Here is a 27,349-nt window from a genome sequence, read left to right as displayed (position 1 = left end):
CAGATTAAAACTATCCTCTGCTATATGCATTTTTTTTTGTTAATTAAAGTAATCCAAAACTGGGATTGATATTTTTGCTCTTTTATTTTTACTTAAAGTACAATAACTTTTACCATTTTAATTTGTTTTAATAGTATATTGACAGTATTGTTTTCTTTCAAAAATCCACTTAATTTTCTTTACCCTATTATTAAAATGGTAATTGACAAAAACAAACTACATTGTCACCAGAAGAGCAATACAAAATGTACAAGTGATATATTAAAATCATCTTTCCAGCTTGAATTTCAATGATGCATTGGGGCAACGATTTTGTGAGAAACATCTTCACCCTTAAATAAAGATTTTCTTAATTCCTTACCTGTGTGCTAATTAGATATCACCTTGTTTTCACATTAAACAGACTTCCACATGAGAAAGCAGCAAGGATGCAGTGGCGTTAATGTTTCCTGGTGTCAACCTGTATTATTTCAGTAGACATTGAAATGAGGATGCATCTTGCTGCCTTTCCAATGAAGCAAGTTTAATTTAGTAATAGGTGAAAAACCATCCTTACAAAGGTGTTAATCAGAGACTTGGCTTTGTGGACACTTTTCAGAGAACAAATTTGTTAGCATAAAAATAAAGCCAGAAAATGAAGAGCTGTTTAATCACTCAATTGGATTTTCCTGCCAGCATATTTTTTTTTTCTCTGCAACCCACTGCTAAATTGTACTTCCTAGCTGTTTTTTTTATAAAATCACTGAATCAAATCTAACTCTGATTACATCAGAGAAGGCCAGGTACCCTACACGATAAGAGGGGGTTTGAAATTTTGACTTGTCTACTTAAATATCACCAAAATCTGATAACAAGGTCAATTATGTCCCTGGGTGGGATTGAACCACCAACCTTTTGGTTAATAGCCAAACACACTAACCGATTGCGCCACAGAGACACTTTGCAAAATGCACATACTGACAAAGGCTAATAAGCATTCATCTAGAACGTTTCCTAGAAAAACGTTAAAAAGTCAATAATCTGGAGAGTTTTTGTAAGATGTTTCTTCCATCAACCAACGAAGAAACACATTGGTACTTTCCCATGATGAGTGAGTGCTTCAGGATCTCTTGCACTTACATGTGCAGCAGAGTACTGCAATGGAAGCATGCTGGGCCCATAACCCAGAGGTAGGCAGATTGAAACTATCCTCTGCTATATGCATTTATTTTTTAAGTTAATTAAAGTAATCCAAAACTGGGATTGATATTTTTGCTCTTTTATTTTTACTTAAAGTACACTAACTTTTACCATTTTAATTTGTTTTAATAGTATATTGACAGTATTGTTTTCTTTCAAAAATCCACTTAATTTTCTTTACCCTATTATTAAAATGGTACTTGACAAAAACAAACTACATTGTCACCAGAAGAGCAATACAAAATGTACAAGTGATATATTAAAATCATCTTTCCAGCTTGAATTTCAACGATTTTGTGAGAAACATCTTCACCCTTAAATAAAGATTTTCTTAATTCCTTACCTGTGTGCTAATTAGATATCACCTTGTTTTCACATTAAACAGACTTCCACATGAGAAAGCAGCAAGGATGCAGTGGCGTTAATGTTTCCTGGTGTCAACCTGTATTATTTCAGTAGACATTGAAATGAGGATGCATCTTGCTGCCTTTCCAATGAAGCAAGTTTAATTTAGTAATAGGTGAAAAACCATCCTTACAAAGGTGTTAATCAGAGACTTGGCTTTGTGGACACTTTTCAGAGAACAAATTTGTTAGCATAAAAAGAAAGCCAGAAAATGAAGAGCTGTTTAATCACTCAATTGGATTTTCCTGCCAGCATATTTTTTTTTTCTCTGCAACCCACTGCTAAATTGTGCTTCCTAGCTGTTTTTTATAAAATCACTGAATCAAATCTAACTCTGATTACATCAGAGAAGGCCAGGTACCCTACACCATAAGAGGGGGTTTGAAATTTTGACTTGTCTTCTTAAATATCACCAAAATCTGATAACAAGGTCAATTACGTCCCTGGGTGGGATTTAACCACCAACCTTTTGGTTAATAGCCGAACACACTAACCGATTGCGCCACAGAGACACTTTGCAAAAAGTACATACTGACAAAGGCTAATAAGCATTCATCTAGAACGTTTCCTAGAAAAACTTTAAAAAGTCAATAATCTGGAGAGTTTTTGTAAGATGTTTCTTCCGTCAACCAACGAAGAAACACATTGGTACTTTCACATGATGAGTGAGTGCTTCAGGATCTCTTGCACTTACATGTGCAGCAGAGTACTGCAATGGAAGCATGCTGGGCCCATAACCCAGAGGTAGGCAGATTAAAACTATCCTCTGCTATATGCATTTTTTTTTGTTAATTAAAGTAATCCAAAACTGGGATTGATATTTTTGCTCTTTTATTTTTACTTAAAGTACAATAACTTTTACCATTTTAATTTGTTTTAATAGTATATTGACAGTATTGTTTTCTTTCAAAAATCCACTTAATTTTCTTTACCCTATTATTAAAATGGTACTTGACAAAAACAAACTACATTGTCACCAGAAGAGCAATGCAAAATGTACAAGTGATATATTAAAATCATCTTTCCAGCTTGAATTTCAATGATGCATTGTGGCAACGATTTTGTGAGAAACATCTTCACCCTTAAATAAAGATTTTCTTAATTCCTTACCTGTGTGCTAATTAGATATCACCTTGTTTTCACATTAAACAGACTTCCACATGAGAAAGCAGCAAGGATGCAGTGGCGTTAATGTTTCCTGGTGTCAACCTGTATTATTTCAGTAGACATTGAAATGAGGATGCATCTTGCTGCCTTTCCAATGAAGCAAGTTTAATTTAGTAATAGGTGAAAAACCATCCTTACAAAGGTGTTAATCAGAGACTTGGCTTTGTGGACACTTTTCAGAGAACAAATTTGTTAGCATAAAAATAAAGCCAGAAAATGAAGAGCTGTTTAATCACTCAATTGGATTTTCCTGCCAGCATATTTTTTTTTTCTCTGCAACCCACTGCTAAATTGTGCTTCCTAGCTGTTTTTTTTATAAAATCACTGAATCAAATCTAACTCTGATTACATCAGAGATGGCCAGGTACCCTACACCATAAGAGGGTGTTTGAAATTTTGACTTGTCTACTTAAATATCACCAAAATCTGATAACAAGGTCAATTATGTCCCTGGGTGGGATTGAACCACCAACCTTTTGGTTAATAGCTAAACACACTAACCGATTGCGCCACAGAGACACTTTGCCAAATGTTCATACTGACAAAGGCTAATAAGCATTCATCTAGAACGTTTCCTAGAAAAACGTTAAAAATTCAATAATCTGGAGAGTTTTTGTAAGATGTTTCTTCCATCAACCAACGAAGAAACACATTGGTACTTTCCCATGATGAGTGAGTGCTTCAGGATCTCTTGCACTTACATGTGCAGCAGAGTACTGCAATGGAAGCATGCTGGGCCCATAACCCAGAGGTAGGCAGATTGAAACTATCCTCTGCTATATGCATTTTTTTTTTAAGTTAATTAAAGTAATCCAAAACTGGGATTGATATTTTTGCTCTTTTATTTTTACTTAAAGTACACTAACTTTTACCATTTTAATTTGTTTTAATAGTATATTGACAGTATTGTTTTCTTTCAAAAATCCACTTAATTTTCTTTACCCTATTATTAAAATGGTACTTGACAAAAACATACTACATTGTCACCAGAAGAGCAATACAAAATGTACAAGTGATATATTAAAATCATCTTTCCAGCTTGAATTTCAACGATTTTGTGAGAAACATCTTCACCCTTAAATAAAGATTTTCTTAATTCCTTACCTGTGTGCTAATTAGATATCACCTTGTTTTCACATTAAACAGACTTCCACATGAGAAAGCAGCAAGGATGCAGTGGCGTTAATGTTTCCTGGTGTCAACCTGTATTATTTCAGTAGACATTGAAATGAGGATGCATCTTGCTGCCTTTCCAATGAAGCAAGTTTAATTTAGTAATAGGTGAAAAACCATCCTTACAAAGGTGTTAATCAGAGACTTGGCTTTGTGGACACTTTTCAGAGAACAAATTTGTTAGCATAAAAAGAAAGCCAGAAAATGAAGAGCTGTTTAATCACTCAATTGGATTTTCCTGCCAGCATATTTTTTTTTCTCTGCAACCCACTGCTAAATTGTGCTTCCTAGCTGTTTTTTATAAAATCACTGAATCAAATCTAACTCTGATTACATCAGAGAAGGCCAGGTACCCTACACCATAAGAGGGGGTTTGAAATTTTGACTTGTCTTCTTAAATATCACCAAAATCTGATAACAAGGTCAATTACGTCCCTGGGTGGGATTTAACCACCAACCTTTTGGTTAATAGCCGAACACACTAACCGATTGCGCCACAGAGACACTTTGCAAAAAGTACATACTGACAAAGGCTAATAAGCATTCATCTAGAACGTTTCCTAGAAAAACGTTAAAAAGTCAATAATCTGGAGAGTTTTTGTAAGATGTTTCTTCCATCAACCAACGAAGAAACACATTGGTACTTTCCCATGATGAGTGAGTGCTTCAGGATCTCTTGCACTTACATGTGCAGCAGAGTACTGCAATGGAAGCATGCTGGGCCCATAACCCAGAGGTAGGCAGATTGAAACTATCCTCTGCTATATGCATTTTTTTTTTGTTAATTAAAGTAATCCAAAACTGGGATTGATATTTTTGCTCTTTTATTTTTACTTAAAGTACAATAACTTTTAACCATTTTAATTTGTTTTAATAGTATATTGACAGTATTGTTTTCTTTCAAAAATCCACTTAATTTTCTTTACCCTATTATTAAAATGGTAATTGACAAAAACAAACTACATTGTCACCAGAAGAGCAATACAAAATGTACAAGTGATATATTAAAATCATCTTTCCAGCTTGAATTCCAACGATTTTGTGAGAAACATCTTCACCCTTAAATAAAGATTTTCTTAATTCCTTACCTGTGTGCTAATTAGATATCACCTTGTTTTCACATTAAACAGACTTCCACATGAGAAAGCAGCAAGGATGCAGTGGCGTTAATGTTTCCTGGTGTCAACCTGTATTATTTCAGTAGACATTGAAATGAGGATGCATCTTGCTGCCTTTCCAATGAAGCAAGTTTAATTTAGTAATAGGTGAAAAACCATCCTTACAAAGGTGTTAATCAGAGACTTGGCTTTGTGGACACTTTTCAGAGAACAAATTTGTTAGCATAAAAAGAAAGCCAGAAAATGAAGAGCTGTTTAATCACTCAATTGGATTTTCCTGCCAGCATATTTTTTTTTCTCTGCAACCCACTGCTAAATTGTGCTTCCTAGCTGTTTTTTATAAAATCACTGAATCAAATCTAACTCTGATTACATCAGAGAAGGCCAGGTACCCTACACCATAAGAGGGGGTTTGAAATTTTGACTTGTCTTCTTAAATATCACCAAAATCTGATAACAAGGTCAATTACGTCCCTGGGTGGGATTTAACCACCAACCTTTTGGTTAATAGCCGAACACACTAACCGATTGCGCCACAGAGACACTTTGCAAAAAGTACATACTGACAAAGGCTAATAAGCATTCATCTAGAACGTTTCCTAGAAAAACGTTAAAAAGTCAATAATCTTGAGAGTTTTTGTAAGATGTTTCTTCCATCAACCAACGAAGAAACACATTGGTACTTTCCCATGATGAGTGAGTGCTTCAGGATCTCTTGCACTTACATGTGCAGCAGAGTACTGCAATGGAAGCATGCTGGGCCCATAACCCAGAGGTAGGCAGATTAAAACTATCCTCTGCTATATGCATTTTTTTTTGTTAATTAAAGTAATCCAAAACTGGGATTGATATTTTTGCTCTTTTATTTTTACTTAAAGTACAATAACTTTTACCATTTTAATTTGTTTTAATAGTATATTGACAGTATTGTTTTCTTTCAAAAATCCACTTAATTTTCTTTACCCTATTATTAAAATGGTAATTGACAAAAACAAACTACATTGTCACCAGAAGAGCAATACAAAATGTACAAGTGATATATTAAAATCATCTTTCCAGCTTGAATTTCAATGATGCATTGGGGCAACGATTTTGTGAGAAACATCTTCACCCTTAAATAAAGATTTTCTTAATTCCTTACCTGTGTGCTAATTAGATATCACCTTGTTTTCACATTAAACAGACTTCCACATGAGAAAGCAGCAAGGATGCAGTGGCGTTAATGTTTCCTGGTGTCAACCTGTATTATTTCAGTAGACATTGAAATGAGGATGCATCTTGCTGCCTTTCCAATGAAGCAAGTTTAATTTAGTAATAGGTGAAAAACCATCCTTACAAAGGTGTTAATCAGAGACTTGGCTTTGTGGACACTTTTCAGAGAACAAATTTGTTAGCATAAAAATAAAGCCAGAAAATGAAGAGCTGTTTAATCACTCAATTGGATTTTCCTGCCAGCATTTTTTTTTTTTCTCTGCAACCCACTGCTAAATTGTACTTCCTAGCTGTTTTTTTTATAAAATCACTGAATCAAATCTAACTCTGATTACATCAGAGAAGGCCAGGTACCCTACACCATAAGAGGGGGTTTGAAATTTTGACTTGTCTACTTAAATATCACCAAAATCTGATAACAAGGTCAATTATGTCCCTGGGTGGGATTGAACCACCAACCTTTTGGTTAATAGCCAAACACACTAACCGATTGCGCCACAGAGACACTTTGCAAAATGCACATACTGACAAAGGCTAATAAGCATTCATCTAGAACGTTTCCTAGAAAAACGTTAAAAAGTCAATAATCTGGAGAGTTTTTGTAAGATGTTTCTTCCATCAACCAACGAAGAAACACATTGGTACTTTCCCATGATGAGTGAGTGCTTCAGGATCTCTTGCACTTACATGTGCAGCAGAGTACTGCAATGGAAGCATGCTGGGCCCATAACCCAGAGGTAGGCAGATTGAAACTATCCTCTGCTATATGCATTTATTTTTTAAGTTAATTAAAGTAATCCAAAACTGGGATTGATATTTTTGCTCTTTTATTTTTACTTAAAGTACACTAACTTTTACCATTTTAATTTGTTTTAATAGTATATTGACAGTATTGTTTTCTTTCAAAAATCCACTTAATTTTCTTTACCCTATTATTAAAATGGTACTTGACAAAAACAAACTACATTGTCACCAGAAGAGCAATACAAAATGTACAAGTGATATATTAAAATCATCTTTCCAGCTTGAATTTCAACGATTTTGTGAGAAACATCTTCACCCTTAAATAAAGATTTTCTTAATTCCTTACCTGTGTGCTAATTAGATATCACCTTGTTTTCACATTAAACAGACTTCCACATGAGAAAGCAGCAAGGATGCAGTGGCGTTAATGTTTCCTGGTGTCAACCTGTATTATTTCAGTAGACATTGAAATGAGGATGCATCTTGCTGCCTTTCCAATGAAGCAAGTTTAATTTAGTAATAGGTGAAAAACCATCCTTACAAAGGTGTTAATCAGAGACTTGGCTTTGTGGACACTTTTCAGAGAACAAATTTGTTAGCATAAAAATAAAGCCAGAAAATGAAGAGCTGTTTAATCACTCAATTGGATTTTCCTGCCAGCATATTTTTTTTTTCTCTGCAACCCACTGCTAAATTGTGCTTCCTAGCTGTTTTTTTATAAAATCACTGAATCAAATCTAACTCTGATTACATCAGAGATGGCCAGGTACCCTACACCATAAGAGGGTGTTTGAAATTTTGACTTGTCTACTTAAATATCACCAAAATCTGATAACAAGGTCAATTATGTCCCTGGGTGGGATTGAACCACCAACCTTTTGGTTAATAGCTAAACACACTAACCGATTGCGCCACAGAGACACTTTGCCAAATGTTCATACTGACAAAGGCTAATAAGCATTCATCTAGAACGTTTCCTAGAAAAACGTTAAAAATTCAATAATCTGGAGAGTTTTTGTAAGATGTTTCTTCCATCAACCAACGAAGAAACACATTGGTACTTTCCCATGATGAGTGAGTGCTTCAGGATCTCTTGCACTTACATGTGCAGCAGAGTACTGCAATGGAAGCATGCTGGGCCCATAACCCAGAGGTAGGCAGATTGAAACTATCCTCTGCTATATGCATTTTTTTTTAAGTTAATTAAAGTAATCCAAAACTGGGATTGATATTTTTGCTCTTTTATTTTTACTTAAAGTACACTAACTTTTACCATTTTAATTTGTTTTAATAGTATATTGACAGTATTGTTTTCTTTCAAAAATCCACTTAATTTTCTTTACCCTATTATTAAAATGGTACTTGACAAAAACAAACTACATTGTCACCAGAAGAGCAATACAAAATGTACAAGTGATATATTAAAATCATCTTTCCAGCTTGAATTTCAACGATTTTGTGAGAAACATCTTCACCCTTAAATAAAGATTTTCTTAATTCCTTACCTGTGTGCTAATTAGATATCACCTTGTTTTCACATTAAACAGACTTCCACATGAGAAAGCAGCAAGGATGCAGTGGCGTTAATGTTTCCTGGTGTCAACCTGTATTATTTCAGTAGACATTGAAATGAGGATGCATCTTGCTGCCTTTCCAATGAAGCAAGTTTAATTTAGTAATAGGTGAAAAACCATCCTTACAAAGGTGTTAATCAGAGACTTGGCTTTGTGGACACTTTTCAGAGAACAAATTTGTTAGCATAAAAAGAAAGCCAGAAAATGAAGAGCTGTTTAATCACTCAATTGGATTTTCCTGCCAGCATATTTTTTTTTCTCTGCAACCCACTGCTAAATTGTGCTTCCTAGCTGTTTTTTATAAAATCACTGAATCAAATCTAACTCTGATTACATCAGAGAAGGCCAGGTACCCTACACCATAAGAGGGGGTTTGAAATTTTGACTTGTCTTCTTAAATATCACCAAAATCTGATAACAAGGTCAATTACGTCCCTGGGTGGGATTTAACCACCAACCTTTTGGTTAATAGCCGAACACACTAACCGATTGCGCCACAGAGACACTTTGCAAAAAGTACATACTGACAAAGGCTAATAAGCATTCATCTAGAACGTTTCCTAGAAAAACGTTAAAAAGTCAATAATCTGGAGAGTTTTTGTAAGATGTTTCTTCCATCAACCAACGAAGAAACACATTGGTACTTTCCCATGATGAGTGAGTGCTTCAGGATCTCTTGCACTTACATGTGCAGCAGAGTACTGCAATGGAAGCATGCTGGGCCCATAACCCAGAGGTAGGCAGATTGAAACTATCCTCTGCTATATGCATTTTTTTTTTAAGTTAATTAAAGTAATCCAAAACTGGGATTGATATTTTTGCTCTTTTATTTTTACTTAAAGTACACTAACTTTTACCATTTTAATTTGTTTTAATAGTATATTGACAGTATTGTTTTCTTTCAAAAATCCACTTAATTTTCTTTACCCTATTATTAAAATGGTACTTGACAAAAACAAACTACATTGTCACCAGAAGAGCATTACAAAATGTACAAGTGATATATTAAAATCATCTTTCCAGCTTGAATTTCAACGATTTTGTGAGAAACATCTTCACCCTTAAATAAAGATTTTCTTAATTCCTTACCTGTGTGCTAATTAGATATCACCTTGTTTTCACATTAAATAGACTTCCACATGAGAAAGCAGCAAGGATGCAGTGGCGTTAATGTTTCCTGGTGTCAACCTGTATTATTTCAGTAGACATTGAAATGAGGATGCATCTTGCTGCCTTTCCAATGAAGCAAGTTTAATTTAGTAATAGGTGAAAAACCATCCTTACAAAGGTGTTAATCAGAGACTTGGCTTTGTGGACACTTTTCAGAGAACAAATTTGTTAGCATAAAAAGAAAGCCAGAAAATGAAGAGCTGTTTAATCACTCAATTGGATTTTCCTGCCAGCATATTTTTTTTTCTCTGCTACCCACTGCTAAATTGTGCTTCCTAGCTGTTTTTTATAAAATCACTGAATCAAATCTAACTCTGATTACATCAGAGAAGGCCAGGTACCCTACACCATAAGAGGGGGTTTGAAATTTTGACTTGTCTTCTTAAATATCACCAAAATCTGATAACAAGGTCAATTACGTCCCTGGGTGGGATTTAACCACCAACCTTTTGGTTAATAGCCGAACACACTAACCGAATGCGCCACAGAGACACTTTGCAAAAAGTACATACTGACAAAGGCTAATAAGCATTCATCTAGAACGTTTCCTAGAAAAACGTTAAAAAGTCAATAATCTGGAGAGTTTTTGTAAGATGTTTCTTCCATCAACCAACGAAGAAACACATTGGTACTTTCCCATGATGAGTGAGTGCTTCAGGATCTCTTGCACTTACATGTGCAGCAGAGTACTGCAATGGAAGCATGCTGGGCCCATAACCCAGAGGTAAGCAGATTGAAACTATCCTCTGCTATATGCATTTTTTTTTGTTAATTAAAGTAATCCAAAACTGGGATTGATATTTTTGCTCTTTTATTTTTACTTAAAGTACAATAACTTTTACCATTTTAATTTGTTTTAATAGTATATTGACAGTATTGTTTTCTTTCAAAAATCCACTTAATTTTCTTTACCCTATTATTAAAATGGTAATTGACAAAAACAAACTACATTGTCACCAGAAGAGCAATACAAAATGTACAAGTGATATATTAAAATCATCTTTCCAGCTTGAATTCCAACGATTTTGTGAGAAACATCTTCACCCTTAAATAAAGATTTTCTTAATTCCTTACCTGTGTGCTAATTAGATATCACCTTGTTTTCACATTAAACAGACTTCCACATGAGAAAGCAGCAAGGATGCAGTGGCGTTAATGTTTCCTGGTGTCAACCTGTATTATTTCAGTAGACATTGAAATGAGGATGCATCTTGCTGCCTTTCAAATGAAGCAAGTTTAATTTAGTAATAGGTGAAAAACCATCCTTACAAAGGTGTTAATCAGAGACTTGGCTTTGTGGACACTTTTCAGAGAACAAATTTGTTAGCATAAAAAGAAAGCCAGAAAATGAAGAGCTGTTTAATCACTCAATTGGATTTTCCTGCCAGCATATTTTTTTTTCTCTGCAACCCACTGCTAAATTGTGCTTCCTAGCTGTTTTTTATAAAATCACTGAATCAAATCTAACTCTGATTACATCAGAGAAGGCCAGGTACCCTACACCATAAGATGGGGTTTGAAATTTTGACTTGTCTTCTTAAATATCACCAAAATCTGATAACAAGGTCAATTACGTCCCTGGGTGGGATTTAACCACCAACCTTTTGGTTAATAGCCGAACACACTAACCGATTGCGCCACAGAGACACTTTGCAAAAAGTACATACTGACAAAGGCTAATAAGCATTCATCTAGAACGTTTCCTAGAAAAACGTTAAAAAGTCAATAATCTTGAGAGTTTTTGTAAGATGTTTCTTCCATCAACCAACGAAGAAACACATTGGTACTTTCCCATGATGAGTGAGTGCTTCAGGATCTCTTGCACTTACATGTGCAGCAGAGTACTGCAATGGAAGCATGCTGGGCCCATAACCCAGAGGTAGGCAGATTAAAACTATCCTCTGCTATATGCATTTTTTTTGTTAATTAAAGTAATCCAAAACTGGGATTGATATTTTTGCTCTTTTATTTTTACTTAAAGTACAATAACTTTTACCATTTTAATTTGTTTTAATAGTATATTGACAGTATTGTTTTCTTTCAAAAATCCACTTAATTTTCTTTACCCTATTATTAAAATGGTAATTGACAAAAACAAACTACATGGTCACCAGAAGAGCAATACAAAATGTACAAGTGATATATTAAAATCATCTTTCCAGCTTGAATTTCAATGATGCATTGGGGCAACGATTTTGTGAGAAACATCTTCACCCTTAAATAAAGATTTTCTTAATTCCTTACCTGTGTGCTAATTAGATATCACCTTGTTTTCACATTAAACAGACTTCCACATGAGAAAGCAGCAAGGATGCAGTGGCGTTAATGTTTCCTGGTGTCAACCTGTATTATTTCAGTAGACATTGAAATGAGGATGCATCTTGCTGCCTTTCCAATGAAGCAAGTTTAATTTAGTAATAGGTGAAAAACCATCCTTACAAAGGTGTTAATCAGAGACTTGGCTTTGTGGACACTTTTCAGAGAACAAATTTGTTAGCATAAAAATAAAGCCAGAAAATGAAGAGCTGTTTAATCACTCAATTGGATTTTCCTGCCAGCGTATTTTTTTTTCTCTGCAACCCACTGCTAAATTGTACTTCCTAGCTGTTTTTTTTATAAAATCACTGAATCAAATCTAACTCTGATTACATCAGAGAAGGCCAGGTACCCTACACGATAAGAGGGGGTTTGAAATTTTGACTTGTCTACTTAAATATCACCAAAATCTGATAACAAGGTCAATTATGTCCCTGGGTGGGATTGAACCACCAACCTTTTGGTTAATAGCCAAACACACTAACCGATTGCGCCACAGAGACACTTTGCAAAATGTACATACTGACAAAGGCTAATAAGCATTCATCTAGAACGTTTCCTAGAAAAACGTTAAAAAGTCAATAATCTGGAGAGTTTTTGTAAGATGTTTCTTCCATCAACCAACGAAGAAACACATTGGTACTTTCCCATGATGAGTGAGTGCTTCAGGATCTCTTGCACTTACATGTGCAGCAGAGTACTGCAATGGAAGCATGCTGGGCCCATAACCCAGAGGTAGGCAGATTGAAACTATCCTCTGCTATATGCATTTATTTTTTAAGTTAATTAAAGTAATCCAAAACAGGGATTGATATTTTTGCTCTTTTATTTTTACTTAAAGTACACTAACTTTTACCATTTTAATTTGTTTTAATAGTATATTGACAGTATTGTTTTCTTTCAAAAATCCACTTAATTTTCTTTACCCTATTATTAAAATGGTACTTGACAAAAACAAACTACATTGTCACCAGAAGAGCAATACAAAATGTACAAGTGATATATTAAAATCATCTTTCCAGCTTGAATTTCAACGATTTTGTGAGAAACATCTTCACCCTTAAATAAAGATTTTCTTAATTCCTTACCTGTGTGCTAATTAGATATCACCTTGTTTTCACATTAAACAGACTTCCACATGAGAAAGCAGCAAGGATGCAGTGGCGTTAATGTTTCCTGGTGTCAACCTGTATTATTTCAGTAGACATTGAAATGAGGATGCATCTTGCTGCCTTTCCAATGAAGCAAGTTTAATTTAGTAATAGGTGAAAAACCATCCTTACAAAGGTGTTAATCAGAGACTTGGCTTTGTGGACACTTTTCAGAGAACAAATTTGTTAGCATAAAAAGAAAGCCAGAAAATGAAGAGCTGTTTAATCACTCAATTGGATTTTCCTGCCAGCATATTTTTTTTTCTCTGCAACCCACTGCTAAATTGTGCTTCCTAGCTGTTTTTTATAAAATCACTGAATCAAATCTAACTCTGATTACATCAGAGAAGGCCAGGTACCCTACACCATAAGAGGGGGTTTGAAATTTTGACTTGTCTTCTTAAATATCACCAAAATCTGATAACAAGGTCAATTACGTCCCTGGGTGGGATTTAACCACCAACCTTTTGGTTAATAGCCGAACACACTAACCGATTGCGCCACAGAGACACTTTGCAAAAAGTACATACTGACAAAGGCTAATAAGCATTCATCTAGAACGTTTCCTAGAAAAACGTTAAAAAGTCAATAATCTGGAGAGTTTTTGTAAGATGTTTCTTCCATCAACCAAAGAAGAAACACATTGGTACTTTCCCATGATGAGTGAGTGCTTCAGGATCTCTTGCACTTACATGTGCAGCAGAGTACTGCAATGGAAGCATGCTGGGCCCATAACCCAGAGGTAGGCAGATTGAAACTATCCTCTGCTATATGCATTTTTTTTTGTTAATTAAAGTAATCCAAAACTGGGATTGATATTTTTGCTCTTTTATTTTTACTTAAAGTACAATAACTTTTACCATTTTAATTTGTTTTAATAGTATATTGACAGTATTGTTTTCTTTCAAAAATCCACTTAATTTTCTTTACCCTATTATTAAAATGGTAATTGACAAAAACAAACTACATTGTCACCAGAAGAGCAATACAAAATGTACAAGTGATATATTAAAATCATCTTTCCAGCTTGAATTCCAACGATTTTGTGAGAAACATCTTCACCCTTAAATAAAGATTTTCTTAATTTCTTACCTGTGTGCTAATTAGATATCACCATGTTTTCACATTAAACAGACTTCCACATGAGAAAGCAGCAAGGATGCAGTGGCGTTAATGTTTCCTGGTGTCAACCTGTATTATTTCAGTAGACATTGAAATGAGGATGCATCTTGCTGCCTTTCCAATGAAGCAAGTTTAATTTAGTAATAGGTGAAAAACCATCCTTACAAAGGTGTTAATCAGAGACTTGGCTTTGTGGACACTTTTCAGAGAACAAATTTGTTAGCATAAAAATAAAGCCAGAAAATGAAGAGCTGTTTAATCACTCAATTGGATTTTCCTGCCAGCATATTTTTTTTCTCTGCAACCCACTGCTAAATTGTGCTTCCTAGCTGTTTTTTATAAAATCACTGAATCAAATCTAACTCTGAATACATCAGAGAAGGCCAGGTACCCTACACCATAAGAGGGGGTTTGAAATTTTGACTTGTCTACTTAAATATCACCAAAATCTGATCACAAGGTCAATTACGTCCCTGGGTGGGATTGAACTACCAACCTTTTGGTTAATAGCCGAACACACTAACCGATTGCGCCACAGAGACACTTTGCAAAAAGTACATACTGACAAAGGCTAATAAGCATTCATCTAGAACTTTTCCTATAAAAACTTTAAAAAGTCAATAATCTGGAGAGTTTTTGTAAGATGTTTCTTCCATCAACCAACAAAGAAACACATTGGTACTTTCCCATGATGAGTGAGTGCTTCAGGATCTCTTGCATTTACATGTGCAGCAGAGTACTGCAATGGAAGCATGCTGGGCCCATAACCCAGAGGTAGGCAGATTAAAACTATCCTCTGCTATATGCATTTTTTTTTTGTTAATTAAAGTAATCCAAAACTGGGATTGATATTTTTGCTCTTTTATTTTTACTTAAAGTACAATAACTTTTACCATTTTAATTTGTTTTAATAGTATATTGACAGTATTGTTTTCTTTCAAAAATCCACTTAATTTTCTTTACCCTATTATTAAAATGGTAATTGACAAAAACAAACTACATTGTCACCAGAAGAGCAATACAAAATGTACAAGTGATATATTAAAATCATCTTTCCAGCTTGAATTTCAATGATGCATTGGGGCAACGATTTTGTGAGAAACATCTTCACCCTTAAATAAAGATTTTCTTAATTCCTTACCTGTGTGCTAATTAGATATCACCTTGTTTTCACATTAAACAGACTTCCACATGAGAAAGCAGCAAGGATGCAGTGGCGTTAATGTTTCCTGGTGTCAACCTGTATTATTTCAGTTGACATTGAAATGAGGATGCATCTTGCTGCCTTTCCAATGAATCAAGTTTAATTTAGTAATAGGTGAAAAACCATCCTTACAAAGGTGTTAATCAGAGACTTGGCTTTGTGGACACTTTTCAGAGAACAAATTTGTTAGCATAAAAATAAAGCCAGAAAATGAAGAACTGTTTAATCACTCAATTGGATTTTCCTGCCAGCATATTTTTTTTTCTCTGCAACCCACTGCTAAATTGTGCTTCCTAGCTGTTTTTTTATAAAATCACTGAATCAAATCTAACTCTGATTACATCAGAGAAGGCCAGGTACCCTACACCATAAGAGGGGGTTTGAAATTTTGACTTGTCTACTTAAATATCACCAAAATCTGATAACAAGGTCAATTATGTCCCTGGGTGGGATTGAACCACCAACCTTTTGGTTAATAGCCAAACACACTAACCGATTGCGCCACAGAGACACTTTGCAAAACGTACATACTGACAAAGGCTAATAAGCATTCATCTAGAACGTTTCCTAGAAAAACTTTAAAAAGTCAATAATCTGGAGAGTTTTTGTAAGATGTTTCTTCCATCAACCAACGAAGAAACACATTGGTACTTTCCCATGATGAGTGAGTGCTTCAGGATCTCTTGCACTTACATGTGCAGCAGAGTACTGCAATGGAAGCATGCTGGGCCCATAACCCAGAGGTAGGCAGATTAAAACTATCCTCTGCTATATGCATTTTTTTTTTGTTAATTAAAGTAATCCAAAACTGGGATTGATATTTTTGCTCTTTTATTTTTACTTAAAGTACAATAACTTTTACCATTTTCATTTGTTTTAATAGTATATTGACAGTATTGTTTTCTTTCAAAAATCCACTTAATTTTCTTTACCCTATTATTAAAATGGTACTTGACAAAAACAAACTACATTGTCGCTAGAAGAGCAATACAAAATGTACAAGTGATATATTAAAATCATCTTTCCAGCTTGAATTTCAATGATGCATTGGGGCAACGATTTTGTGAGAAACATCTTCACCCTTAAATAAAGATTTTCTTAATTCCTTACCTGTGTGCTAATTAGATATCACCTTGTTTTCACATTAAACAGACTTCCACATGAGAAAGCAGCAAGGATGCAGTGGCGTTAATGTTTCCTGGTGTCAACCTGTATTATTTCAGTAGACATTGAAATGAGGATGCATCTTGCTGCCTTTCCAATGAAGCAAGTTTAATTTAGTAATAGGTGAAAAACCATCCCTACAAAGGTGTTAATCAGAGACTTGGCTTTGTGGACACTTTTCAGAGAACAAATTTGTTAGCATAAATATAAAGCCAGAAAATGAAGAGCTGTTTAATCACTCAATTGGATTTTTTTGCCAGCATATTTCTTTTTCTCTGCAACCCACTGCTAAATTGTGCTTCCTAGCTGTTTTTATAAAATCACTGAATCAAATCTAACTCTTATTACATCAGAGAAGGCTAGGTACCCTACACCATAACAGGGGTTTGAAATTTTGACTTGTCTACTTAAAGATCACCAAAATCTGATAACAAGGTCAATTACGTCCCTGGGTGGGATTGAACCACCAACCTTTTGGTTAATAGTCGTACACACTAACTGATTGCACCACAGAGACACTGCGAAAGAACATACTGACAAAGGCTAATAAGCATTCATCTAAAATGTTTCCTAGAAAAACTTTAAAAAGTCAATAATCTGGAGAGTTTTTGTAAGATGTTTCTTCCATCAACCAACGAAGAAACACATTGGTACTTTCCCATGATGAGTGAGTGCTTCAGGATCTCTTGCACTTAAATGTGCAGCAGAGTACTGCAATGGAAGCATGCTGGGCCCATAACCCAGAGGTAGGCAGATTGAAACTATCCTCTGCTATATGCATTTTTTTTGTTAATTAAAGTAATCCAAAACTGGGATTGATATTTTTGCTCTTTTATTTTTACTTAAAGTACAATAACTTTTACCATTTTAATTTGTTTTAATAGTATATTGACAGTATTGTTTTCTTTCAAAAATCCACTTAATTTTCTTTACCCTATTATTAAAATGGTAATTGACAAAAACAAACTACATTGTCACCAGAAGAGCAATACAAAATGTACAAGTGATATATTAAAATCATCTTTCCAGCTTGAATTTCAACGATTTTGTGAGAAACATCTTCACCCTTAAATAAAGATTTTCTTAATTCCTTACCTGTGTGCTAATTAGATATCACCTTGTTTTCACATTAAACAGACTTCCACATGAGAAAGCAGCAAGGATGCAGTGGCGTTAATGTTTCCTGGTGTCAACCTGTATTATTTCAGTAGACATTGAAATGAGGATGCATCTTGCTGCCTTTCCAATGAAGCAAGTTTAATTTAGTAATAGGTGAAAAACCATCCTTACAAAGGTGTTAATCAGAGACTTGGCTTTGTGGACACTTTTCAGAGAACAAATTTGTTAGCATAAAAATAAAGCCAGAAAATGAAGAGCTGTTTAATCACTCAATTGGATTTTCCTGCCAGCATATTTTTTTTCTCTGCAACCCACTGCTAAATTGTGCTTCCTAGCTGTTTTTTATAAAATCACTGAATCAAATCTAACTCTGAATACATCAGAGAAGGCCAGGTACCCTACACCATAAGAGGGGGTTTGAAATTTTGACTTGTCTACTTAAATATCACCAAAATCTGATAACAAGGTCAATTACGTCCCTGGGTGGGATTGAACCACAAACCTTTTGGTTAATAGCCGAACACACTAACCGATTGCGCCACAGAGACACTTTGCAAAAAGTACATACTGACAAAGGCTAATAAGCATTCATCTAGAACGTTTCCTATAAAAACTTTAAAAAGTCAATAATCTGGAGAGTTTTTGTAAGATGTTTCTTCCATCAACCAACGAAGAAACACATTGGTACTTTCCCATGATGAGTGAGTGCTTCAGGATCTCTTGCACTTACATGTGCAGCAGAGTACTGCAATGGAAGCATGCTGGGCCCAAAACCCAGAGGTAGGCAGATTAAAACTATCCTCTGCTATATGCATTTTTTTTTGTTAATTAAAGTAATCCAAAACTGGGATTGATATTTTTGCTCTTTTATTTTTACTTAAAGTACAATAACTTTTACCATTTTAATTTGTTTTAATAGTATATTGACAGTATTGTTTTCTTTCAAAAATCCACTTAATTTTCTTTACCCTATTATTAAAATGGTAATTGACAAAAACAAACTACATGGTCACCAGAAGAGCAATACAAAATGTACAAGTGATATATTAAAATCATCTTTCCAGCTTGAATTTCAATGATGCATTGGGGCAACGATTTTGTGAGAAACATCTTCACCCTTAAATAAAGATTTTCTTAATTCCTTACCTGTGTGCTAATTAGATATCACCTTGTTTTCACATTAAACAGACTTTCACATGAGAAAGCAGCAAGGATGCAGTGGTGTTAATGTTTCCTGGTGTCAACCTGTATTATTTCAGTAGGCATTGAAATGAGGATGCATCTTGCTGCCTTTCCAATGAAGCAAGTTTAATTTAGTAATAGGTGAAAAACCATCCTTACAAAGGTGTTAATCAGAGACTTGGCTTTGTGGACACTTTTCAGAGAACAAATTTGTTAGCATAAAAATAAAGCCAGAAAATGAAGAGCTGTTTAATCACTCAACTGGATTTTCCTGCCAGCATATTTTTTTTCTCTGCAACCCACTGCTAAATTGTGCTTCCTAGCTGTTTTTTATAAAATCACTGAATCAAATCTAACTCTGAATACATCAGAGAAGGCCAGGTACCCTACACCATAAGAGGGGGTTTGAAATTTTGACTTGTCTACTTAAATATCACCAAAATCTGATAACAAGGTCAATTACGTCCCTGGGTGGGATTGAACCACCAACCTTTTGGTTAATAGTCGTACACACTAACTGATTGCACCACAGAGACACTGCGAAAGAACATACTGACAAAGGCTAATAAGCATTCATCTGAAATGTTTCCTAGAAAAACTTTAAAAAGTCAATAATCTGGAGAGTTTTTGTAAGATGTTTCTTCCATCAACCAACGAAGAAACACATTGGTACTTTCCCATGATGAGTGAGTGCTTCAGGATCTCTTGCACTTAAATGTGCAGCAGAGTACTGCAATGGAAGCATGCTGGGCCCATAACCCAGAGGTAGGCAGATTGAAACTATCCTCTGCTATATGCATTTTTTTTGTTAATTAAAGTAATCCAAAACTGGGATTGATATTTTTGCTCTTTTATTTTTACTTAAAGTACAATAACTTTTACCATTTTAATTTGTTTTAATAGTATATTGACAGTATTGTTTTCTTTCAAAAATCCACTTAATTTTCTTTACCCTATTATTAAAATGGTAATTGACAAAAACAAACTACATTGTCACCAGAAGAGCAATACAAAATGTACAAGTGATATATTAAAATCATCTTTCCAGCTTGAATTTCAATGATGCATTGGGGCAACGATTTTGTGAGAAACATCTTCACCCTTAAATAAAGATTTTCTTAATTCCTTACCTGTGTGCTAATTAGATATCACCTTGTTTTCACATTAAACAGACTTCCACATGAGAAAGCAGCAAGGATGCAGTGGCGTTAATGTTTCCTGGTGTCAACCTGTATTATTTCAGTAGACATTGAAATGAGGATGCATCTTGCTGCCTTTCCAATGAAGCAAGTTTAATTTAGTAATAGGTGAAAAACCATCCTTACAAAGGTGTTAATCAGAGACTTGGCTTTGTGGACACTTTTCAGAGAACAAATTTGTTAGCATAAAAATAAAGCCAGAAAATGAAGAGCTGTTTAATCACTCAATTGGATTTTCCTGCCAGCATATTTTTTTTTCTCTGCAACCCACTGCTAAATTGTGCTTCCTAGCTGTTTTTTTTATAAAATCACTGAATCAAATCTAACTCTGATTACATCAGAGAAGGCCAGGTACCCTACACCATAAGAGGGGGTTTGAAATTTTGACTTGTCTACTTAAATATCACCAAAATCTGATAACAAGGTCAATTATGTCCCTGGGTGGGATTGAACCACCAACCTTTTGGTTAATACCCAAACACACTAACCGATTGCGCCACAGAGACACTTTGCAAAACGTACATACTGACAAAGGCTAATAAGCATTCATCTAGAACGTTTCCTAGAAAAACTTTAAAAAGTCAATAATCTGGAGAGTTTTTGTAAGATGTTTCTTCCATCAACCAACGAAGAAACACATTGGTACTTTCCCATGATGAGTGAGTGCTTCAGGATCTCTTGCACTTACATGTGCAGCAGAGTACTGCAATGGAAGCATGCTGGGCCCATAACCCAGAGGTAGGCAGATTAAAACTATCCTCTGCTATATGCATTTTTTTTTGTTAATTAAAGTAATCCAAAACTGGGATTGATATTTTTGCTCTTTTATTTTTACTTAAAGTACAATAACTTTTACCATTTTCATTTGTTTTAATAGTATATTGACAGTATTGTTTTCTTTCAAAAATCCACTTAATTTTCTTTACCCTATTATTAAAATGGTACTTGACAAAAACAAACTACATTGTCACCAGAAGAGCAATACAAAATGTACAAGTGATATATTAAAATCATCTTTCCAGCTTGAATTTCAATGATGCATTGGGGCAACGATTTTGTGAGAAACATCTTCACCCTTAAATAAAGATTTTCTTAATTCCTTACCTGTGTGCTAATTAGATATCACCTTGTTTTCACATTAAACAGACTTCCACATGAGAAAGCAGCAAGGATGCAGTGGCGTTAATGTTTCCTGGTGTCAACCTGTATTATTTCAGTAGACATTGAAATGAGGATGCATCTTGCTGCCTTTCCAATGAAGCAAGTTTAATTTAGTAATAGGTGAAAAACCATCCCTACAAAGGTGTTAATCAGAGACTTGGCTTTGTGGACACTTTTCAGAGAACAAATTTGTTAGCATAAAAATAAAGCCAGAAAATGAAGAGCTGTTTAATCACTCAATAGGATTTTTTTGCCAGCATATTTCTTTTTCTTTGCAACCCACTGCTAAATTGTGCTTCCTAGCTGTTTTTATAAAATCACTGAATCAAATCTAACTCTTATTACATCAGAGAAGGCCAGGTACCCTACACCATAACAGGGGTTTGAAATTTTGACTTGTCTACTTAAAGATCACCAAAATCTGATAACAAGGTCAATTACGTCCCTGGGTGGGATTGAACCACCAACCTTTTGGTTAATAGTCGTACACACTAACTGATTGCGCCACAGAGACACTGCGAAAGTACATATTGACAAAGGCTAATAAGCATTCATCTAAAATGTTTCCTAGAAAAACTTTAAAAAGTCAATAATCTGGAGAGTTTTTGTAAGATGTTTCTTCCATCAACCAACGAAGAAACACATTGGTAATTTCCCATGATGAGTGAGTGCTTCAGGATCTCTTGCACTTACATGTGCAGCAGAGTACTGCAATGGAAGCATGCTGGGCCCATAACCCAGAGGTAGGCAGATTGAAACTATCCTCTGCTATATGCATTTTTTTTGTTAATTAAAGTAATCCAAAACTGGGATTGATATTTTTGCTCTTTTATTTTTACTTAAAGTACAATAACTTTTACCATTTTAATTTGTTTTATTAGTATATTGACAATATTGTTTTCTTTCAAAAATCCACTTAATTTTCTTTACCCTATTATTAAAATGGTAATTGACATAAACAAACTACATTGTCACCAGAAGAGCAATACAAAATGTACTAGTGATATATTAAAATCATCTTTCCAGCTTGAATTTCAATGATGCATTGGGGCAACGATTTTGTGAGAAACATCTTCACCCTTAAATAAAGATTTTCTTAATTCCTTACCTGTGTGCTAATTAGATATCACCTTGTTTTCACATTAAACAGACTTCCACATGAGAAAGCAGCAAGGATGCAGTGGCGTTAATGTTTCCTGGTATCAACCTGTATTATTTCAGTAGACATTGAAATGAGGATGCATCTTGCTGCCTTTCCAATGAAGCAAGTTTAATTTAGTAATAGGTGAAAAACCATCCTTACAAAGGTGTTAATCAGAGACTTGGCTTTGTGGACACTTTTCAGAGAACAAATTTGTTAGCATAAAAATAAAGCCAGAAAATGAAGAGCTGTTTAATCACTCAATTGGATTTTCCTGCCAGCATATTTTTTTTTCCTCTGCAACCCACTGCTAAATTGTGCTTCCTAGCTGTTTTTTTATAAAATCACTGAATCAAATCTAACTCTGATTACATCAGAGAAGGCCAGGTACCCTACACCATAAGAGGGGGTTTGAAATTTTGACTTGTCTACTTAAATATCACCAAAATCTGATAACAAGGTCAATTATGTCCCTGGGTGGGATTGAACCACCAACCTTTTGGTTAATAGCCAAACACACTAACCGATTGCGCCACAGAGACACTATGCAAAATGTACATACTGACAAAGGCTAATAAGCATTCATCTAGAACGTTTCCTAGAAAAACTTTAAAAAGTCAATAATCTGGAGAGTTTTTGTAAGATGTTTCTTCCATCAACCAACGAAGAAACACATTGGTACTTTCCCATGATGAGTGAGTGCTTCAGGATCTCTTGCACTTACATGTGCAGCAGAGTACTGCAATGGAAGCATGCTGGGCCCATAACCCAGAGGTAGGCAGATTAAAACTATCCTCTGCTATATGCATTTTTTTTTGTTAATTAAAGTAATCCAAAACTGGGATTGATATTTTTGCTCTTTTATTTTTACTTAAAGTACAATAACTTTTACCATTTTCATTTGTTTTAATAGTATATTGACAGTATTGTTTTCTTTCAAAAATCCACTTAATTTTCTTTACCCTATTATTAAAATGGTAATTGACAAAAACAAACTACATTGTCACCAGAAGAGCAATACAAAATGTACAAGTGATATATTAAAATCATCTTTCCAGCTTGAATTTCAATGATGCATTGGGGCAACGATTTTGTGAGAAACATCTTCACCCTTAAATAAAGATTTTCTTAATTCCTTACCTGTGTGCTAATTAGATATCACCTTGTTTTCACATTAAACAGACTTCCACATGAGAAAGCAGCAAGGATGCAGTGGCGTTAATGTTTCCTGGTGTCAACCTGTATTATTTCAGTAGACATTGAAATGAGGATGCATCTTGCTGCCTTTCCAATGAAGCAAGTTTAATTTAGTAATAGGTGAAAAACCATCCTTACAAAGGTGTTAATCAGAGACTTGGCTTTGTGGACACTTTTCAGAGAACAAATTTGTTAGCATAAAAATAAAGCCAGAAAATGAAGAGCTGTTTAATCACTCGATTGGATTTTCCTGCCAGCATATTTTTTTTTCTCTGCAACCCACTGCTAAATTGTGCTTCCTAGCTGTTTTTTTATAAAATCACTGAATCAAATCTAACTCTGATTACATCAGAGAAGGCCAGGTACCCTACACCATAAGAGGGGGTTTGAAATTTTGACTTGTCTACTTAAATATCACCAAAATCTGATAACAAGGTCAATTATGTCCCTGGGTGGGATTGAACCACCAACCTTTTGGTTAATAGCCAAACACACTAACCGATTGCGCCACAGAGCCACTTTGCAAAACGTACATACTGACAAAGGCTAATAAGCATTCATCTAGAACGTTTCCTAGAAAAACTTTAAAAAGTCAATAATCTGGAGAGTTTTTGTAAGATGTTTCTTCCATCAACCAACGAAGAAACACATTGGTACTTTCCCATGATGAGTGAGTGCTTCAGGATCTCTTGCACTTACATGTGCAGCAGAGTACTGCAATGGAAGCATGCTGGGCCCATAACCCAGAGGTAGGCAGATTAAAACTATCCTCTGCTATATGCATTTTTTTTTTGTTAATTAAAGTAATCCAAAACTGGGATTGATATTTTTGCTCTTTTATTTTTACTTAAAGTACAATAACTTTTACCATTTTCATTTGTTTTAATAGTATATTGACAGTATTGTTTTCTTTCAAAAATCCACTTAATTTTCTTTACCCTATTATTAAAATGGTAATTGACAAAAACAAACTACATTGTCACCAGAAGAGCAATACAAAATGAACAAGTGATATATTAAAATCATCTTTCCAGCTTGAATTTCAATGATGCATTGGGGCAACGATTTTGTGAGAAACATCTTCACCCTTAAATAAAGATTTTCTTAATTCCTTACCTGTGTGCTAATTAGATATCACCTTGTTTTCACATTAAACAGACTTCCACATGAGAAAGCAGCAAGGATGCAGTGGCGTTAATGTTTCCTGGTGTCAACCTGTATTATTTCAGTAGACATTGAAAAGAGGATGCATCTTGCTGCCTTTCCAATGAAGCAAGTTTAATTTAGTAATAGGTGAAAAACCATCCTTACAAAGGTGTTAATCATAGACTTGGCTTTGTGGACACTTTTCAGAGAACAAATTTGTTAGCATAAAAATAAAGCCAGAAAATGAAGAGCTGTTTAATCACTCAATTGGATTTTCCTGCCAGCATATTTTTTTTTTCTCTGCAACCCACTGCTAAATTGTGCTTCCTAGCTGTTTTTTTTATAAAATCACTGAATCAAATCTAACTCTGATTACATCAGAGAAGGCCAGGTACCCTACACCATAAGAGGGGGTTTGAAATTTTGACTTGTCTACTTAAATATCACCAAAATCTGATAACAAGGTCAATTATGTCCCTGGGTGGGATTGAACCACCAACCTTTTGGTTAATAGCCAAACACACTAACCGATTGCGCCACAGAGACACTTTGCAAAACGTACATACTGACAAAGGCTAATAAGCATTCATCTAGAACGTTTCCTAGAAAAACTTTAAAAAGTCAATAATCTGGAGAGTTTTTGTAAGATGTTTCTTCCATCAACCAACGAAGAAACACATTGGTACTTTCCCATGATGAGTGAGTGCTTCAGGATCTCTTGCACTTACATGTGCAGCAGAGTACTGCAATGGAAGCATGCTGGGCCCATAACCCAGAGGTAGGCAGATTAAAACTATCCTCTGCTATATGCATTTTTTTTTTTGTTAATTAAAGTAATCCAAAACTGGGATTGATATTTTTGCTCTTTTATTTTTACTTAAAGTACAATAACTTTTACCATTTTCATTTGTTTTAATAGTATATTGACAGTATTGTTTTCTTTCAAAAATCCACTTAATTTTCTTTACCCTATTATTAAAATGGTACTTGACAAAAACAAACTACATTGTCACCAGAAGAGCAATACAAAATGTACAAGTGATATATTAAAATCATCTTTCCAGCTTGAATTTCAATGATGCATTGTGGCAACGATTTTGTGAGAAACATCTTCACCCTTAAATAAAGATTTTCTTAATTCCTTACCTGTGTGCTAATTAGATATCACCTTGTTTTCACATTAAACAGACTTCCACATGAGAAAGCAGCAAGGATGCAGTGGCGTTAATGTTTCCTGGTGTCAACCTGTATTATTTCAGTAGACATTGAAATGAGGATGCATCTTGCTGCCTTTCCAATGAAGCAAGTTTAATTTAGTAATACGTGAAAAACCATCCTTACAAAGGTGTTAATCAGAGACTTGGCTTTGTGGACACTTTTCAGAGAACAAATTTGTTAGCATAAAAATAAAGCCAGAAAATGAAGAGCTGTTTAATCACTCAATTGGATTTTCCTGCCAGCATATTTTTTTTTCTCTGCAACCCACTGCTAAATTGTGCTTCCTAGCTGTTTTTTTTATAAAATCACTGAATCAAATCTAATTACATCAGAGAAGGCCAGGTACCCTACACCATAAGAGGGGGTTTGAAATTTTGACTTGTCTACTTAAATATCACCAAAATCTGATAACAAGGTCAATTATGTCCCTGGGTGGGATTGAACCACCAACCTTTTGGTTAACAGCCAAACACACTAACCGATTGCGCCACAGAGACACTTTGCAAAATGTACATACTGACAAAGTCTAATAAGCATTCATCTAGAACGTTTCCTAGAAAAACTTTAAAAAGTCAATAATCTGGAGAGTTTTTGTAAGATGTTTCTTCCATCAACCAACGAAGAAACACATTGGTACTTTCCCATGATGAGTGAGTGCTTCAGGATCTCTTGCACTTACATGTGCAGCAGAGTACTGCAATGGAAGCATGCTGGGCCCATAACCCAGAGGTAGGCAGATTAAAACTATCCTCTGCTATATGCATTTTTTTTTTGTTAATTAAAGTAATCCAAAACTGGGATTGATATTTTTGCTCTTTTATTTTTACTTAAAGTACAATAACTTTTACCATTTTAATTTGTTTTATTAGTATATTGACAGTATTGTTTTCTTTCAAAAATCCACTTAATTTTCTTTACCCTATTATTAAAATGGTAATTGACATAAACAAACTACATTGTCACCAGAAGAGCAATACAAAATGTACAAGTGATATATTAAAATCATCTTTCCAGCTTGAATTTCAATGATGCATTGGGGCAACGATTTTGTGAGAAACATCTTCACCCTTAAATAAAGATTTTCTTAATTCCTTACCTGTGTGCTAATTAGATATCACCTTGTTTTCACATTAAACAGACTTCCACATGAGAAAGCAGCAAGGATGCAGTGGCGTTAATGTTTCCTGGTGTCAACCTGTATTATTTCAGTAGACATTGAAATGAGGATGCATCTTGCTGCCTTTCCAATGAAGCAAGTTTAATTTAGTAATACGTGAAAAACCATCC

At 34.7% G+C, this 27,349-nt stretch overlaps 7 non-coding genes across 7 annotated transcripts; all 7 read right to left on the bottom strand.

Moving 5' to 3' along the window:
* Window positions 1-863: 863 nt before the first annotated feature.
* Window positions 864-937, bottom strand: TRNAN-AUU (transfer RNA asparagine (anticodon AUU)). The gene has a single exon. It is a non-coding gene; the product is annotated as a tRNA-Asn (tRNA).
* Window positions 938-6,685: 5,748 nt separating this feature from the next.
* TRNAN-AUU (transfer RNA asparagine (anticodon AUU)) lies at window positions 6,686-6,759 on the bottom strand. Its single transcript has one exon. It is a non-coding gene; the product is annotated as a tRNA-Asn (tRNA).
* Window positions 6,760-12,487: 5,728 nt separating this feature from the next.
* On the bottom strand, window positions 12,488-12,561 carry TRNAN-AUU (transfer RNA asparagine (anticodon AUU)). The gene has a single exon. It is a non-coding gene; the product is annotated as a tRNA-Asn (tRNA).
* A 3,411-nt stretch (window positions 12,562-15,972) lies between these two features.
* TRNAN-AUU (transfer RNA asparagine (anticodon AUU)) lies at window positions 15,973-16,046 on the bottom strand. The gene has a single exon. It is a non-coding gene; the product is annotated as a tRNA-Asn (tRNA).
* Window positions 16,047-22,969: 6,923 nt separating this feature from the next.
* TRNAN-AUU (transfer RNA asparagine (anticodon AUU)) lies at window positions 22,970-23,043 on the bottom strand. The gene has a single exon. It is a non-coding gene; the product is annotated as a tRNA-Asn (tRNA).
* A 2,273-nt stretch (window positions 23,044-25,316) lies between these two features.
* Window positions 25,317-25,390, bottom strand: TRNAN-AUU (transfer RNA asparagine (anticodon AUU)). The gene has a single exon. It is a non-coding gene; the product is annotated as a tRNA-Asn (tRNA).
* A 1,095-nt stretch (window positions 25,391-26,485) lies between these two features.
* On the bottom strand, window positions 26,486-26,559 carry TRNAN-GUU (transfer RNA asparagine (anticodon GUU)). The gene has a single exon. It is a non-coding gene; the product is annotated as a tRNA-Asn (tRNA).
* Between the last annotated feature and the right edge of the window lie 790 nt (window positions 26,560-27,349).

Source organism: Pseudophryne corroboree, chromosome 5 (genome assembly GCF_028390025.1).
Source record: "Pseudophryne corroboree isolate aPseCor3 chromosome 5, aPseCor3.hap2, whole genome shotgun sequence".
Classification (NCBI taxonomy): domain Eukaryota; kingdom Metazoa; phylum Chordata; class Amphibia; order Anura; family Myobatrachidae; genus Pseudophryne; species Pseudophryne corroboree.
The sequence above is the reverse complement of the archived record's forward strand: the minus strand, read 5'-3'. Positions and strand labels throughout refer to the sequence as shown.